The 19,445-nt window shown below is 39.6% G+C and overlaps 1 protein-coding gene across 3 annotated transcripts in view; it reads right to left on the bottom strand.

The window, feature by feature from the left end:
• OTUD7A (OTU deubiquitinase 7A) overlaps nucleotides 1–19,445 on the bottom strand; it is a 227,277-nt gene that overhangs the window by 168,911 nt on the left and 38,921 nt on the right. For all 3 annotated transcript variants that reach the window (XR_010917407.1, XM_067534772.1, XM_067534773.1), the window contains exon 2: nucleotides 3,140–3,251. The gene's annotated coding sequence lies outside the window, so the exon portion shown is untranslated. The remainder of the gene's footprint in view (nucleotides 1–3,139; nucleotides 3,252–19,445) is intronic.

The following is a 19,445-nucleotide window of genomic DNA, read 5'->3' as shown; positions in this document are numbered from 1 at the left end:
GACTCCATCACATCCTGCTGATCTGCCTGTCGCAGAACTCCATTTACATCCCAGAAACAACATGTACTGAGTGAGTGTTCAGACGGGGCTCTCCCTCTCCACGTGTCCATTGGCCTGCCTGGCTACAACACCATTACAAGTGCCTCTCTCTTGTTGTAAAGCCTCACAAAAACTTTGGAAAGCAATTTAAAGATAATGAAAAAATAAGGAGAAGAGAGGATAAAGGAGTTGGAGAGAAAAATTACTTCTGGCTACTTTGTTTTCTGCTAAAGCCATACCAAGACCTTTGCATGCTACTATTCACAGCGGGTCCTAAAACCCAGGGATTACAGGGGAAGAAACAGTGCACAGACTGGCCTTCTGAAGTAGTGAACATAAACCACAATTGACCAGATATAAGACTTGAATTACAGTGCAGAGGTCAAAGAATGATCATGATTTGGTCTCTGTGGGCAGCACCGAATTAAAGGGAACTGCACTTGCCAATGCTAGGGGTGAATTTGATCAATCCTATCCTATCCTAAATTAGCATTATGGTGTGGTGGCTACAAGGAAAAATACTGATATAAAAAGGCCTAAAATAGCTAGCTGTGAGCTGAAATGATGCCCTAGATAGATCTGTAAAAACAATACAAATATTATCTTACCTCCAAGATAAACAAATGACACTGCTTTCAGACGGAAACAATCACAATAAACATCCTTGTGGAAGAAACAAATAATACATCGTCAATGAGTCCCCACAAAGCAGATGCATGCTTTCAAAATTAGATTGGTGGCATTTTTATAGCATAGACAAAATAGGAAAATCTCTGTTTAAAAATGCATTACGTTTTCAGTGTGATGATGGCTAGAAGTGACATACTGGTGTTCCCATGTTACGGTATGTTGTCATATTATACTGGGATATCACTGCTTGAACCCAGATTTACAGTGGTACCCTTGAAAGTGAAGTTGTTTTAATATAAACATACTGATACTTCTTCTAGAAATTCAGACAATGCAATTACCTATTTCTCTGAACTTAGCCTCCAGTACATTAAAGGCATCAACTTACTTCACAGTTAACATTTTAAACTTTCAATACACAAAATAAAGGTCTCTGCAAATGATTGTATTCAGATTGACTCCGTCATATGAGGTTATAACTAAAAGGGACTCAAAATGTAGGGTGCTTGGGGTTTCTTTACGCAATAGGTTGCATCAGGCGGCAAGTCATGCCTAGGCTATGCACTAACACAGTCTTATTAGCCCTTGGATAGTTAGGGTGCTCTGCATTTGAAAGCTGCAAGGAGCCAGGTCAGCCACAGCTCTGGAAGGCTGTTCCACACTCCCTTTCACCGTGGTCAATTTGTGTGATCTTTTAGCTGGTATCTTGTTTTGTCTGAAGTTATAATGAAGCTGCAGGTACTTGGTTAAATCTGTTGCTTACATCATTACCACTGCCATTTGCCATTTATTTACAGTGGTGTCAAACATAGTAAGAGGTTGTCATGAGGAAACATGAAGAATTGGAGTGACTGAGCAAAAAGCAAAGCAACCCTTCACGCAACGGAAAGCTGTCTCCTTAATCTAAAGCTCATTACAACACACACACACACCTCTGTATCACCAGGGCTGGGTAACCTTTCCAGACTCCTGGTATAAGGCTCTGTTGCTGTGGGGCTAAAAATTACCAAGATGATCAGTTAAATCCTATTGAAATTCAATTTTTTTTTTTTTTGTAAAGCTGTAAATGAAATAGCTGAAGTTAAGGCAAAGACATCCCAGTATGCATTGCCTGAATTGAATAAACTCTTCCTGCTGTCCTCAATCTGTACATCACTGTCTGTGATTAATTTGAACTGATGCAGAGAGAGAGAGAAAAAGGAAAAAAAGGGTGCACATCTGGGGGCTGTTTGAATGTAGTGCGTGTCTGTTGCACAGAGAACCAAGTTCCTAGTTCCTAGGTTCTGGAAGGAAAGGGGGTGAAGAGTCAGCATGTGAAGAAAGGAAGTTTAGTGAGACTAAGAATAGCCCCCAACACCTATTTATGTCTTTTGATTTAGAATAATGTGTGCCCACGCACAGACTAGAGTATACTGTCACTTATTTAAAATTACAAATCAAACTGCAACATAATCAGCTCACCCCTTCCACCGAGCTGGGGGAACACAGTAAAATACTAGCATTCCCAGACCTTGGCCTGCACCTTAATCTTACTTCAAAGGCCAACTGAAGTAAGTTAGCCTTACAGCTTGCCCTGAAGTTTGGCAAATCCAGGCTAGTTCAGACCAGAGTTGGAGGCCATTCCACAGCCCTGGGACCCTGCCAGGCAGTACATGCTGGATTTTCTAGTTCATGTTTCACTGCGATGTCACTTTGTGAAAAGAGCACCCTAAAAAGCACTTTTCATAAACAAGTTCGTTATATAGGTTTCTGTACTTTGCCCCCATGTATGGGAGCAATCTAACCTCCATCTCCATGCTCAAAAAGATCCTCAGACACAGCCCAACTGGTATAGTTTCATTGCACAGGGGCATTAGGTAGATGAAGGAGGGGGAAGCAGGATTAGAGAAGATTGTATGGGGGTCTGCCTGGCAGCTCTGTGCACGTCACCAAGTGGAGACTGGGGAGCCCCAAGGAACAAGATGGAGGCTGGGGTGGAGTTAGAACAACAGCGCAGCCAGTGGAAGATAGCAGAGTAGTGGGAGCAACTCGGTGACTTGGGCAAGGAATCCTTCCCTGCAATGGAACCCCCTTGCACTACGACTGCTTATCAGGATTGGCATGGGGGAAATACTTCTCCTATATTACCAGAGGACTGCAAATCTCTTTACAGTTAACTGAGCCCCCAACAGTTATTCTTATGTCCACTTCCAATATGGGTCAATTGAAGCACAGAACTTAAACTGACTTGCCTGAGGTAACACAGCAACGCAGTAGCAGAGGGAAGCACAGAACCAAAGACGCCTGGCTCTACAGCCCCTTCAGAGTCATTTAAAAACCTTTCCTGTCTCGAACGCTAAAACATCCAGGTGCAAAAATGTCTTCAGTGCATAAAGACACCACAAAACTCACTCGCCATATCCATTAACGCACCCACAAAAGGCGTGTGTGGGGACACATAGAGCAGTCACAGATACACACTTATACTCACTTTTCCAGTTGTTTCCAATGGCAATACTGTTTTCAGATTTATGTTCTCACATTGTTTAGCATCAGGCCACCAGAAGCTGCAGAAATGATTCCAATCCTGTCTACCCTGTAAACTAGATACAACAAAAACATATTGAAACAGTTGCCTTTCCTTCAATCAATTAAGGGGCACATATAAGGGGAGGGAGACATGGCTATAAAATTATCTACTGCTTTCACTATTAACCAGGCTACAATAGCTCTGCTGTGCTGTATTGATAGAAAGAGTTTTCAGTTACACATATTTGAAAGTACCTTATTGATTAATCCATAAACAAAATTACTTGAGGTCAAATAACTTGCAGTTTTATATATTTCTGAGGAAAACAATTAAAAAATTAGTAAAAAATACAAGGCTCTTGATTTTCTTGGCACGGAGAGATCCAAATTAAACTGTGTGCATAGTTTTTTACAAGGTGCAAATGGCATGGATCTGAATCAATTCCTAAAAATAGGGGCCACATGAAAATCCATACACCTGTGTTCAAACATCATACAGAGCAGGAGGGCTCACATAGCAGGAAAATGCCTTGGGAGAAAGCCTTAAATTGTATTTTCACAGAGATAAGAACTTAGTATAACTAATCACACTTCTATTTAACTTTAGAGGGAATATTTTCACTACCTCCCATTTATTGAAAAGAAAATGGGATTTTATTAATTTTTTGACTGAGCTGTCTGACTTTGACTATTAGCTCATTAAAAGCTCAGTTTGCAGCATTACTTTCATTAAATGAATAAGTTCCAGGGAAAAAAATTGATGCAGTATTTCCATACAAGAATCAAGACACGTAATTCAAGTTTTAATCTCTTTTCCTCTTGTAATTGACTTTACAGATGTCCCTACACAACTTAAAAAAAAAATCTCCTGTTAAAATTGGAAAAGTAGAAATTAAAATATTTTAACATCAATTAAACATTATCTGTAAACTCAGATACCAACCTTTTAAAAGATATTTTGAAAACAACCAATGTGTAACTGAACATTGGATTGCTGGCTTTTGCTAGCATGCCAATTAACTCTTTAACCAAGTATCAAAGATGTGTTATACTATAAGGCTGAAGGGAAAACATTTCATTCTGAGTGCAGTTCTTCATATTCTCTTCTCTCAAATGATCACCATTATAGGTAAATGATATTAAAATACCATTTTGTAAACAATGGCTAATCAGCTAATGAATCAATGAATGTGTCAAAATAATTATTAATACTCAGTAGCTGGTATGAGAGAAGGTCACTCAAGTCCTTATTCATGTAGGGCCTGATCCTACAAAGAATTAAGTCTTTATGGATAGCCTCACTGATTTTATTGAGCCTATTCACATGAGTAAAAGTTACTCACATGCTTAAATCTTTATGGGATCAGGCCCTTAGAACATATAGATTGAAATCCTAACCCTATAGAAGACGAGAGTTTTTTCATTGACTTCAGTGGGGTCAGAATTTCATGCATAATAATCCTTTCAATACGTCAATCTTTGTTAGTAAATAAGTAAAAAAAAAAAGAACCAACTTTAGGAGTTTGAGCTACTGCTGTTGATAAAATAATCCATTCTGTTTATTCTACTTTTTTTTTTTTCCCCCAAAAGAGGATACTGTGTACTTTTCAGATGATCTAAAAGATAACCTCAATTTTAAATTAAAAAAATGTTCTGATAATCCATGTTTACTCTAGCAAGTGCACAATACAACTAGCATATCTTGCATATGATTCAAAATATAGGTCTCTGATTTTTCCTCTTCTAACATTTCCAACACAGAAAGTATCAAATCTTCAACTACTTTGATTAATCAAAGTTTCTTAAGCTTAACTGTCTAAGATATTGCATTACCTGGACATATTGTCTTATATTAATTTCAGTTCATCTGCTGTCAGTAAGCTTTAGTTGGCAGAGGAAAAAATGTTTTTTTTCACAATAGCAACAACCAAGTTATAGCATGTTCATAGAACTCCAGACACAACTTTTTCATATTTAATAGCTCTGCAATGTTTTATTCATTTTTTAAAAGTCTTGTTTTGAATTTTTATACAATTGCATAAAATGATGATACCAACAAAAACACTGAAACATGAAAAAATGAGACACACATTCCTTGGAGAAGAAAATAAATGTATTGATTCTGTCAGACCTGAGGTGACGACATTTTAAAAGAAGATAAACAAAAACAATGGAAATTATTCTTTGACCTTGCGCTGACTTTGCAGGATGTAGTTTGACTTGAATTGACAGCAAAAGTATAGCTACAGTTTCATTGCCAGGTTTCATTCCAATACTTGATCAACTCCCATATACAGGTCTATCTTCAAAAATAATAAAATAAAGCATCAGTTTAAGAAGATCACTCTGCATGAGGCTAAAAAACCCTAAACCAAACTCCAACCAAATCAGTAAACACCGATTAACAAAGAGCACCATACCATACAACAAAGCTCCTGATCACAAGCAGGATGGGATCTTTCAGGATTAGCCCAGGATGTGAAGATGGAACATCATTGAGCCATCTCTGAAAATTCACAGCATAAACCAAGATCTGTTACTGATTGTAGCTTTTCTCCCCAGAGACCCCAACTGCTTTGAAATCTCACTTTGCTAAATGAAGCACATTGCCACTCTCCTGATAATGTAAAAAAATCCACTTGGTAGTGTGTGAGGTTTCACTGTAAACACTGGGAACCTTCTGTTGTTTGAAATCATCACAGAACCTTTGTTCTCACTTGACCAACTGCTTAGAACTGAGTATTTCAGACACAGAAAGGGAGATTTATGAGCTGCCTCATCAGCATTCTATGGCTATGAGTAACTTCAACTGATTGCATTTAGCCAGTTACTCGCTTTGCCAGTCCATCTGTGTGTCTTGCCCGTAGCTTCTCAGGAGGTGGTGGGGTGGGTGGGTGGGTGGGAAAAAGGAGAGAGAGACTCAGACAGAGATTCTGAAACATGCTGAAGCCTGTGCTTAGTTGGTTCATCAGCTGTGTGTCGTAAAAAGTCAGCAGAACAATCTGACCTCTGTAGAAGAGAGAATGATAAGGAAAGGAAACATGACCAGAGGAAATTTTCTGTAAGACTTAATAGCTGGAAAAAATGAATATTTTGCAACATACAGTTCAATACTTTCACAAAACCCTTCTATTAAACAGAAAAATATATAATCAAAGTAAAAACAATGAGAGTCCTGTAGCACTTTAAAGACTAACAAATTTAATTTCTGCAGGAATAAGCTTTCGTGGGCTGCAACCCACTTCATCAGATGCAAGAAATAGAAATCAGATAGGGGGTGTATATATATATACATCCAAGGGTAAGGAATAACAATGGGGAGGGTAGGTGTTAGCAAAGTCCATTCCGTTAGAGTAAATGAGGCCTATTCACAACCATTGACTAGAAGGTGAGAATGTGTGAACAGGGACAATTACTTCTTGTAATGAGAGAACCATTCCAAGTCCCTATTCAGACCCAGATAGATTGTGTCAAGTTTGAATATGAGTTCCAGCTCTGCAGTTTCTCGCTGAAGTCTGTTTTTGAAGTTTTTTTGTAGAAGCATGGCAACTTTCAAGTCAGCTACAGAGTGTCCTGGGAGATTGAAGTGCTCTTTGACTGGTTTATGGATGTTACCATTTTTTATGTCTGATTTGTGTCCATTTATTCTTTTGCATAGTGACAGTCCAGTTTGGCCAACGTACATGGCAGAGAGGCATTGCTGGCACATGATGGCATATATGACATTAGTAGATGTGCAGGTGAATGAGCTCCTGATGGTGTGGCTGATGTGGTTAGGACCTGTGATGGTGTCACTGGAGTTGATGTGCGGGCAGAGCTGGCAATGGGGTTTGTTGCAGGGTTAGGTTCCTGGGTTAGTGTTCTTCTTGTACGGTTGCTGGTGAGTATTTGCTGCAGGTTGGGAAACTGTCTTTAAGCAAGGATAGGTCTGCCTCCCACGGCTTGAGTGAGTGAGAGAACATCTGCTAGGATAGGCTGTAGATCCTCAATTATGTGTTTGAGAGATTTTAGCTGGGGGCTGTAGGTGATGGTCAGTGGTGTTCTGTTGTTTTCTTTGTTGGCTCTGTCCTGTAGTAGGTGACTTCTGGGTACCTGTCTGGCTCTGTCAGTTTGTTTCTTCGCCTCTCCAGGTGGGTATTGTAGTTTTAAGAATGTTTTATGGAGATCCAGTAAGTGTTTGTCTCTGTCTGAGGGATCGGAGCAAATCCTGTTGTATCTTAAGGCTTGGCTGTAGACAATGGATCGTGTAATGTGTCCAGGGTGGAAGTTGGAAGCATGAAGATATTTATTGCGGTCAGTTGGTTTTCGGTATAGGGTGGTATTAATGTGACCACCCTTTATTGATATTGTAGTGTCCAGGAAGTGGATTTCTTGTGTGGATTGGTCCAGGCTGAGGTTGATGGTGGGGTGGAAATTATTGAAATCCCAGTGGAATTCTTCGAGGGACTCTTTCCCATGGGTCCAGATGATGAAAATGTCATCAATGTAGCGTAGGTAAAGGAGAGGTGCTTGGAGTTTTGAGGAAGCGTTGTTCTAGGTCAGCCATAAAAATGTTGGCATATTGTGGGGCCATGTGGGTGCCCATAGCTGTGCCACTGACTTGAAGGTATAGATTGGCTCCAAATCTGAAGTACCCCTCTGGATATAATCTAAGTGTAATCTAAGGGGTTTTTCTTAAAAAAATAATTACTCAAAATCTGCTAGTTATCTGCAGACAACAAAAATTAAATGGTCTTTCCTGTTTTTCTGAGATGCTTTAAGGGGAAAATGTGATGATTATACGATGAGCTGTCACTCAGCTACAACCCACACTCTCCTATTACTGTTCAGTATAGCTGCTTTAACATTCAGTCAGGTCAGCTTCCTTTTATATTCATTACATTCAGGCATTCTCAAATGTCCCTTATCACATAGGACAGTCCCTGCCCTCACTGCCTACGTTGATTTGTCCCCTTCTTGTTTTATTGTAAACTAGGATTGAATTATGAAAGGGAATGGGAAACATTTGGATTCCTGCATTATATATATTGTTCTGTGGCCTTTCTTTTTGATCTGCAGAACAGTAAAGGTGTGTGTGGGATAGTGCTACATGTGACATACTGAAAGTGACTGTACTCTATGCAAAATAGGAAAAATAATAAGTTTCTCCTATCTGCTTTCACCAAGTAGATTAAAGAGATTTAAGATGTAAAAGGTATTTCCTCCATCTTTCCCTGTTGTTCCAATCCAGGAGATAACTTGGTTGATCAACTTCTTTACAGCTAATTAACTTAATAATTTGAGAAATCTGCGTGGTCCCACTGTTATCTGATATCTGTTTGTCAAAGGCAGGCTCCATTACTCTCTTAGCCACCTGAACAAGCAGGGATTAGATCTTCCTAATTCAGAGGGCAGAATTAAGAAAAAGTCGATGTGGACCAAGAGGCAAGTTCTCAAATTGTGTGTGGAGGCTCCAACTTTATTTGAATATAAAAAAAATCAGGTGGCCTGGGTGAACCACGCAGCACAGCTACTGGCAGTGCCATTCCACTGCGGACATTCAAATGACCACAATGGCCACAGGTATAACTCTGTTTATGTTTAAAATGGAACGAATTTTATCTACTCCTCTCACTGCACCACACACAACCTGCTGAGAGACGCGGCCTGAATGCCTACTACATGTAGAAGAACGGAGAGGAGAAGAGCCTCAAAGCTGTACCAAACACTGAAGTTCACTCTTCCCCATCCTATGCCAATGCACAGAACCAGCCCCTAAGATGCCCTCCCACTGGCCCTTGTGTCCCGCCCAGACACTAAATGGCAGGACCTAATACCACCTGTGGAGAGCGAGGACCCCCAGTAGGCCAGCCTCTACTCCGCCCTGACTCTACGGCCCACTGGGGACATTAGTTGGTGGCTCCTTCACGGAGCCATGAGCACGGGCGCGTACCTGGCGCGGTTCACCCCTCGCCCTGACACCTGCCCCTTTTGCGGCATGAGGGAGACCCTGGCACACATCTATCTGGAGTGCGCCAGGTTGCAGCCCCTGTTCCGGCTCCTTCAGAACCTCCTGCTGAGGTTCTGCTCGGTGTCCCATTCCGGTTCCCTCCGTTTGACCCTCACGCCTGTCCCTGTTTTTTCATTGGTTGTCCCACGAAATCAGTTGAGTCCTGGGTCCAGTGGCTCCTCTCCTTAGCTCAGGAAGGGCATATAGCAGTGGGCGGGTCCCATGGAACTCAGATAGAAGCTCCTCAGTTCAACTTTTGCTAACCTGCAGTTCACACAGCTATACTTTCAAAAGTTGCAGCAACTTTGCTCTATGAACCCTGGAACCAGACCTCCTGGTTGCCAAGAAGCAAGTAAAAGATCCACAAACCCATTTGCCAATTCTGCCTATCCAGAAAAAAATCCATTCCAGGTCCCAACATGGTGACTGGCCAAGACCCTATCCCACTGGGAGATCCAGCATACCTAACCTAAAGGTGGGGCTGAGTAAGTAGGTCAAACACAGGCTGTCCATACACAGGAGGCCTTCCATTTACTCTCCTCACATCTCACCCACTGTGACTCAAAAAGATAGACTTACATCATGTGACCAACAGCAACTTGGGGGGAAAGGGAGAGAGGGGTTCAACCCTGCCTGCCCACACAAAACACACACGCTGCACACTACGCCTTACCTGTGTCCCCTTCCCCAGTGTGGGCACCAGGCCAGCCCAATCCCCTGCATAGGTGGTAAGGTGGGAAATGGCACAATGAGCCACTCAGAGGAACTTTCCAAGAATGCCTCTCTACCCCCAAATCTAGCAGGGGTGGGTGGTGTCTCCATTTCCCTCAACCCAGCCAAAGCCCCACACCCTGGTGAGCAAGGTGACTATTTATCTAGAGTATTTTTGACATGGGTAATACTAGACTCTACCATCATAAGACACTATCCAATTTATGCACTGTTGATTTCATAAGTAAGATGTATATGAATTGAGTAAAGGACAATGGTGGTTAGATTTTAAAAATAGGCGGTAAAAATTCTCATGCTCAACAGAACCACATGGTTATGTAAATATATTCTAATTAGATGATATATTAATTTGAATTGCCTGATCAGTCAAGTTAGTTTGTCACCAGTGAATAATACATTATTGAGTCTTCTACGGTCACTCTTCAATTCTTTTGTGGACCTAAAATGTATCCATGTGTTTCTGTAGCCAGAGCCAAAGTACTCAAATAATTTGCACTGGATCAGAAACAAGATTTAGGATTTAAATCAATCAGCCTGAGTAAATCAGCCTTAACTTTTCCCATCTATTTCATTTTATACCCAATGAATTACCAATGACAGTCAAAAGCACACAGTAAAAAGGCTACTATATAATAACCTGGCAATTTAGTATCATGAGAGATTTTTAAAGGTATGTTGTCAGTAGCATAGATCTAAGATCTAATGTCTTTACAGCTAATGATCATTTGGTCAAAAATCACAAAACCACTTATATTTTATCATAAATTCACCATAGTGAAATCAGCCTGTTTTCAGTGAAAATCAATCGCAGCACTACATGTTTCCATATACGATAGGAAATTGGGCCAGGAAAGATTAGGATCTCAACCACAGGAATAACATTATAATCTTACCATATAACCCAAAGAGGTTTACTATCTATCACCAGCCAGTGGGGTCTGGTCTTCCACTTCTGGGCAGTTAATTAGAAGTGTACCTCCCAGGAGTGTTAATGAGTATTTTCTGCCTAAATTCCTTATATATCAAGGGGAAAAGAGATAGTTACCTCTTTTAACAGCAACTGGAGCAGACAATAGTAATTACAGTTTCTCCAGAAAGTTATTTGAGATTTTGGACAAATTAGACATCATTTGAAGTGAAAAGTGACCTATTCTTGTGGTTTCTGGAACCCTTCTGCGTTTGGGTCAAATAAAGATTCAAGAGCCTACAGCCCTTGAAATTCAAAAAGTTTCTGGTTTTGAAGAATTTGTTTTGACCCTGTGATCAAGTCACGCTGGGAACCCCTAGGAAGATTCACACCCGTTGTTGGAAACTGCCATGGGACTGGTGGCCATATTTGAGAACACAATGTGACCTGGCCCAACGAACCCAGATTAAATGCAAAACAGAGAAAAAGCAGCCGCATAAAAGTTCATAGACAGGTGCTGAGAGGCCTATTTGTCTGGAAGCAGCCTGGGCCAGGAGTGACACCAGGCCCCTCCTACAATCTGATCCGTACATCCAGTTCCTCTCATCCTAGAACACAAACAACTTACAGTTTACGGATGTTCAAAATATAGAAACAAACCATTATAAAAGTAAAATGTAAGTATATGGTTTGTCAGATGTCCATTATCTCAGTCAGAACTAATTCATCTTTATTTTACTACACATCACTAGTTACCATGGGTTACCATGGGTTTCCATGATAGAGAGATTTTTGCAGCAATATACATGAGAGCTTGGTACCAGTTACAGGTGCTGTACGAAGTACACAATTCTTTTGCCTATATTTCTGTGGACTAGTAGCAAAATGGCAGAGTGTAGATCTCTCATTATGGGCCATTCCAGATGTCTTTCCTCAAGCAAAGCCCCCTATTGAAGCAAATAAGACATCTACCTTCTATAAAAGACTTTGGGTGGGACTCATTCAGATTTTCGTATAACTCGAAAGTAGCAGAAGGTTTGGCTGAAGAGGAATTACAATCTGTGCACTGCAGGACATTGAAATAATGTGGAACTTCCATTCTTCCAGTCTATGAATGGCTTCACAGTATCAAAGTACACTATGAGCAAAATCCTTCTACACACACACAAGAGAATGATGCAGAAGCAGAACTGATCCTTTCCTCTCCCTGATACAAATTGTACTATAACAAATGTCCAAATGTGGCAGCAGGTCACACACAGACAGCAGACGACACGCTATTCTCCATACTACATATATAAGTCCTATACATTCAACCCTGTGCTCACTGAAATAAATGGCAAAATTACTACGGACTCCAATGGTGCAGAATCTGGCCATCTATGCTGTAGCACCGAGAATGCCAAAAAAATAATATTTTTTCATATTAATCAAGATGAGCTTCATTTCTCCGATGTCAGTTTTTGCTAACAAGCATGATTTTCCTGGTAGTCCAAAGAGGGGAGCCAAGCCAATTATTTTGGTATTAACTCTTGCTGTAATGAAGCCTAGCATCCCATGGGTCACTGGTCTCTCCCTATGCACACAATGACGTCAGGCGACTTCTTTGCCTAATTGTTAGGGAAGGGGACTGATAATTCCCTCACCTCTGAGGGGGTGCTAAAGCGCTTTCTTCCTACTGTCTCTGCCTTCTTCAATGTCAGTTTGCGTTTCAGTGGAACACCTAGCAACAGCGATCTCCAAGCTAACTGTCTATAAAGCCAGATGCCGTATGTGAAAACAAAAGCTCATTTGGCATAGAACTGGCGAGGGGGAGGGAGGGAGGGAGGGAAGGAGGAAATCACAAATATCAAGCAGACTCAAACACTTTGAAAAGCAAAGCTACCTAGGCTGTAAGCTCACCCATTAGAGCAGACATTGATACAAGTACAACATAGTTGGCTCAGTTCACTCTTCCTCTCTTCCTTTTATGCAACCTTCTAAGGTCCTTCTCAATTGCATGGATTCACATCTATAGATTCCAAAAGGCCTTTCCAAAGGAATCTATGAACTTTGTAAGGGAGGAGCCCTTTAAGTTGCATACATATCTTTTGTACATAAACAAATGATTCAGAACCCCAGAAGATTTAAGTTCATCAATTTCAATGGGTCCTCCCTCGCTGTGTCTGATACACAGCTTCCATGAAGCAATGGCTAGCAGAAACTTAAGGGATCTTTCTGTATCTTGGCTGAAAACAGCTTGGAAACATCAAAAGAATGATCATCATAATAGCAAATACAATTCAATACAGGATGACAAGATACCACCAGTCACAACTGCAATACTAAATGAGGCTTGTGTGATAAAGTGCTTTAGCAAGTATAAACTGCAGTGTTCTACTTACACGCTTAGTGGGCACGACACTAGTCTGGGATGCAGGAGACCTGGATTCTATTCCAGGCTCTGCCACTAGCTGGTCTTGAAATAAGCAGTCACTTTACCTCTATGTGCCTCAGTTTTCCCATCTGTAAAGTGGGGATAATGATCCATTATAAAGCAATAGATATCTTTTGATGAAAAGTAGGCTAGGTATTAGCATCATCATCTACTGTCAAGATCTCACTGAAAAACTATTGTAAGAAATACATTACCTGATGAACAGTATTTCTACATTTTTTTTATTACAAGAGCTCAACTCACTTTGTTGTCATGTAGCCTGGTTCTGGAATTTCTTCTCTCAAGAAATCTTTCGTACTTAGTTCTCTTCCAATTTATTCCAATAATATTCACTTTTTGCTTGAAGACTAGCTGTAGCCATCTTGGGAACTAATGACCATTCGTATTTTGCAATGCAGCTGGACAGTATAATTCACAGCACTCATTTGCACCCCAAAGCAGACATCTAATACTAACTTTTGATTCATATTCTATTCAGCTAACAGAAAAATATTGTTTTTTCATAGAAATTGAGCCATTGTATGATCATCAAGACATTAACATATTAAAACAATTTCAGTTGAATGGCAACTGAATATATAAAAGGAAGTATATTTAAATCAAGGAAGTTTTGTAAAACTAGTGCTGGTTGACAAATACCTATCTCATTTCAGCATGTTTGTATACATACAGTGTACTCTTAGTAGGTTTTCCACTAGAAGCCTTCTCTAATATGCACTAAATATATACATGATATAATGATGCATACAAAAAATGGTAACTGAGTAATACTATCTCCTTTCCCTTTTTGCCCTGTTCCAAGTTATTGGGAGCAATTAATGAGGAAAAATATAGCAATACATTAGTTTCTGCCTATCCTAGCAACTCGCTCCATCTACAGCTGCATTAGAGCTCTTCAACCAACATGCAGGATCTAAACAAGATGTGGAACACTTCTTCAACACTGTGGAACGTCTGATCATTATAATAAAAATGCCCAGGAAAAGATTGAAAAAATGAAACATCATGCAAAAAATCCCAAACAAATGCTGCATATTCGCTTATTTCATACATTCATCTGATGAAAGACACATTTTCACTATGGATACATTTTATTAAAATAAAATGAGTAAAACAAGAGAAAAGAATAATCCCATACAGCAGATGATTAACATGCCTAAAATACAACTACCTATGTTAATCTCAAAGTATGCAGTGTCGTTGTAGCTGTGTGAGTCCCAGGATATTAGAGAGACAAGGTGGATGAGGTAATGTCTTTTATTGGACCAATTTCTGTTGGTGAGAGGGAAAAGCTCTGTGTAGTTGATCCAATAAAACATATTACCTCACCCACCTTGTCTAATCTCTGAAAGTGACATTTTTATTTTAAAAATGCCAAAGATGGTAAAAAAAACAAACAAACACAACGGGCCCTCTTTTAATGCAGATGTGTAGATGACTGACGACCTGTTCCATTTTTGACTGCGTTATCCAGTGACAGAGACATGGGCAAACAGAGAGTATGAAAATTCACTGAAACAAGAGATTATTTTTAAGTATTTGAAATAACAAGGAATAATTCAGTAAAGTCCTTAGAAAACGTACTGTGTAGAAGTAAAAAATATATATATACTGTGATATTTGAAAAGGTTTCATGTGATACAGTCATCTGTGTGTGCTCTTTGCTTAGCATCATAACCTCAATTCCATACACAGGGTTTGAGACATATAACACCCATTAAGCCTACTGAGAGCTGCTCAGCTAAAGCCTAATGCATTTAATTAAGAATATTTTCCTGAAACACAGTGGAGACGTATGGCTGAAGAAAGCTAACATCTTTCATTTAACTTGATCCATTCAGCTCCAGTTGCTCATGGAAAAGGAACAGGGTCCTCATAATTTCATGAACAGGGAGGTAGATCATATAGATACAGTACATCTTATAGAAACCAACGTATCAATAAAAGAAAATGCAGCTTTATAAAGATACTATTTTAGGTATAAAGAAGTGTAATAACACATTTTATTTTATTAATTTCTATTGAGAAAGTAGAGACACCTGGAAAAAACTTTGAAGTAGCAAATCCATATTAGGTTTGTTAGTTTATTAATCATGAAAAAAGTGACATATATTTTAGATACAGAAAGCAGTAAGGAATAAAGTGGCAAAATAATTTTCTAATACCTATTCCCCACAATTCAACAAGTAATTTCCTCTGAAACTTAACTACTCTCCTCTAATGAAGGTATCACAGGGATGTAACAGTGGAATGCCACAAAAGGAGACTACAACAGATTGAAACAAATGGACTCAAGCGTTTCCTTCTGATTATGTATTATAAATTGTCAGTACATTGCACAGAGCGTGTTAGAATAGAACATTAACAAAATACATTTACAAAATATACGGTAACATAGGCATAGGTGTGCGCAAGGGGTGTACCGGGTGTGCCCAGGCACAGCCTAATGCAGGGTAGTTGCCGAAAGAGCAGACGGTGTGCGGAGGGCGAGAGAAAGCGTGCTGCCGCTTAAAAAGAAGGAGCCGGCGATGTTGCGGCAGATCGGACGCAGTGAGATTTCCGCCGGTGGGCAATTCAAATGTGGCCCACCGATGGAATTCAGTTTTACACCCCTGATAAAGATCCTGGGTGCACACCCTAATGGAAATTCCCTGGGTGCACACCCTAATGAATGTGCTGCACACGCCTATGAGCATAGGAAATTACGGGGGGTTTCCCTACATTGTTGGCATTTGACATTCTCCTTTCTCTCAGTACTAACATTAGTTTGTTTTTAAAACAGCAGAAGGAGAAACAGTATTGTACACACATGTAGAGAGAAAACAGGGAGAGCCCAAAACAAAAGATTCAGACACCTTTACTCACATTAAGTAGTTTCTTCATGATTAGTCCCATTCATTCATGCCACTGTCACTTGTCCTACTGACAATATAGGTAAAAACAGCAGAATCTGGCATCTACCTTGCATCTGAGCATGCTTTGCCACATGAATAGGATCATTCTTATTGCTGGTTGCACTCAAAACCTATTGCCTGGGCATGAAAATTGCAGAACTATGGCCAGCTGAATGGACTGTGCACCAAAGCAATGGTTAGAGCATGGGATTCTTGCAGTACAGTTACTTAAGTGACATAAAATTATGTATATATGAATTTTAAGTACTGCATTCATATACGGTGTACCTTATTTGGGAAAGCAATGCATTGGGAATAGTTATATAACTGAAACTCACTGTAGTGAATTGTAGCCAAGCCCTGGTCTACACTTACCGGGTGATGCAGCGGCAGTCGATGCGAGTTACGCAAGCTACACAGAGTAGCTTGCGTAACTCCCGTCGCCTGCTGTGCTTCCCTTCTGCGCGGCGTCTTCACTGCACTGCGCCATTGAGAACCGCGTTCCTGTCGATGCAGCACTATACCACTGGAGGGGGTGGGTTTACTGCATTGACTTCTGGATCGACTGAGCAGGTCTTCACTGACCGCTCAGTCAATCCAGATAGGTTGATCTGACGGCAGTGACTTTGCCGCCGTCAGTGTAGACATACCCTAAATTCGCTCACTGGATACACAGTGGAAGGGCAGATCACATAGTATTTAAAACACTGAACAAATTATTACAATCTCATTTAAGTGTCCTGTCCTCCTGTACATCTGGGTCACCAAAAAAAGTCTATTAAATCTTCAGCCTATCCAACGTACAGTACAAGGGCATGAATTAGCTTTTGTAAGGGTAGGTTTGGTGATGACAGTATTGGATTTTAGTTTGTTAAGGTTTTCCTTGTTTATCCCTTCTTTCTGAAATGCATTGTCTGAGCCAGGGAGCCTGACTGCACCGAATTATGAGAAGTTTAGAAAGAATTGCATGCATGGTGGAAAAATACTGTATTACCTTATCAACATCAATATTAACATAACCTAATACAAGACAACACAATTATATTTAGGACTACATGTAATCACATAAAACCCAAGGGTAAAACATCTCCTAGACTATCTCATTTAATTTAATTATCTCTACCATTCTTTTGTTATATAGGAAGATTTTATTAAAGTAAATTAAACTTTGCAGGCTATCCTTGGACTCCATGTGTTTCCAGGAGCCAAACAAACACCAGCCCATATATTTTGTCAACCCCATCAAAATACAAGATCCTTTCACGGACAAGTGGGAGAGGAGATACCCCTCATTTTCATCCCAACAATTTGTGCTGGAAAGCACAATAGAAACAACTATATTTTGGCAAAGTTACTACAAATGAGTAAAGTGAAAATGATCCCGAGGGCAGACTGCCTAACAGTCAACAGAAAGTCTGCCTTCCCACAGTAGTAAAAACTGCTCCAGTTGAATAGCACAGAGTCTCTGCCTGCAATCCTCAATAGAACAAGAATAGTAAACAAATATGCCAGCAAAGGACAGCACTTAAAAGAACTGAACAGACCCAATTTCAGCAATCAAAATACAATGGGGCCAGCTATTGAAAGCCAATTAACCATTGGCCTGGAGACTAACTGATATAATTGACCACAACTAGCTCTTTAAGTATAATTTTGCCAAACCTATTCCATCAAATAGCACAGAACAAATACCATGATTTATTTAAATAAATCTATTATACAAATAATCATCGTACCTAGCACAATTGGGCCTTGATCCTTGGATGGGTGCTACCACAATACAAAATACCACATTACAAAATCAATAAACAGCAGCAACAACAACTGAAATACTAAAAGGAAAAAGGAATTTCATTGTTCTCCAGAAGGGGAGGAATTTGATATAGAAAATAAAAAATTATAGTCTATTTGTTGCTATTTTCCCTGTCTTTTGTGGCCTTTGACCTATTCTCTCTGACAAGATTTCCTAATTGCATGAAATACCCTTTCCTGGAGGAAAGAATATTTCATTTTCTGACCATCTCTAGTAAACAGTTTCCTGAATATTCCAAGTTTAAGGTTTCTTATTCTACTGTATGATATTGGCTTTATAAATAGAAATAATGTTTTCAGTAGGTCTCTGAATACACCATAATTGTGTATCCTGTCTGTCATCTTACCATACGTCCAGTACTATGGATAGATCTTTTTTGACGCCATGATTTTGGCAGACAGAAGAGTGCTTCAGCAGAACATAGTTAAATAACCTTCCCTATGACAAAACAAGCAGGCAGAACCATTGAAATGCAGCACTGAGAGACCCACAGAGCTTTATGCTCTACCATATGGGTAAACACTTAATAAACACGGCAGCAAGATGACTGGGAGAGAAATCTGATTTAGGAGGAATCAGTTCTCATACTTTCGGGCGTAAATGGATGTTTCCAGGAAACCTCTCACTCTACACACACAACACTGCACAACTGTTCAGGTGTTTTGATAGTTTTTATCTTGTTGTGAAGATTCAGATGTCGATCGCTGAAAATACGTCTACACTACACACCTCTTTTGGTGACGTGCAGATGTGACCAAAAGCACCCTGTATTCACAGGTGACACTTTATTGTAATAACCTTGTACAAAATATGCCTTGTGAGGTATCATTTAAAAACTAGTAACACACTGATCATTAATATTCTTGTGTAATCTATGTAGTAAATGCATATTAAGAGTTATGAACATAAATTTAAATTATGATTAAAATGTGTTTACCAGACAAGTCTAGAGTGGGGTAAATTGATTTCTCAAAGACAATGGACAACATCCATAGCTATAATTATTGCAGACACCTCTGAAATCTTTTGTAAAGAAAACCAAAATTATGGTAGTACACCACTAATAAACTAAAGTACTATCTTCTAATCAGAAGAAAGGAGTTACAGTATAGTATAGTATAATGTATTTTTACCTAAGGACCTAACATCTGTATTTTTAAATCCTGATAGAGAAGTTTTGCCATGCAGTAAGTCTTTGATACTCTCTCTTTATTTAGGTATATTGGGACAGCATGGTTTGCCAGCTTCATCTGAATTATTGCAAACGTAAATTAGCATGCTGTAAGCTTTTCCCTTAAATACCGAGGCTTTACTCCGCTATACATCTGATCATTAAACTTCATTACCTGTCATTTGAAAGAGGTTCTAATATAAATAGTTTGTTTGCAAATTTATTTTACTGGACTGTACCTGTAGTGGTTCTTTTATCAAGTTTGTTATTAGGTGTTTCATCACATGTTTACTATAATTGCATCACTAATAAAAGTCAGTGCACA

Source organism: Emydura macquarii, unplaced genomic scaffold (assembly GCF_026122565.2).
Source record: "Emydura macquarii macquarii isolate MOO-44397 ecotype Brisbane River unplaced genomic scaffold, CSIRO-AGI_Emac_v2 contig_3451, whole genome shotgun sequence".
In the NCBI taxonomy this organism is placed as follows: domain Eukaryota; kingdom Metazoa; phylum Chordata; order Testudines; family Chelidae; genus Emydura; species Emydura macquarii.
This window is presented reverse-complemented; position numbering and strand designations above follow the sequence as displayed.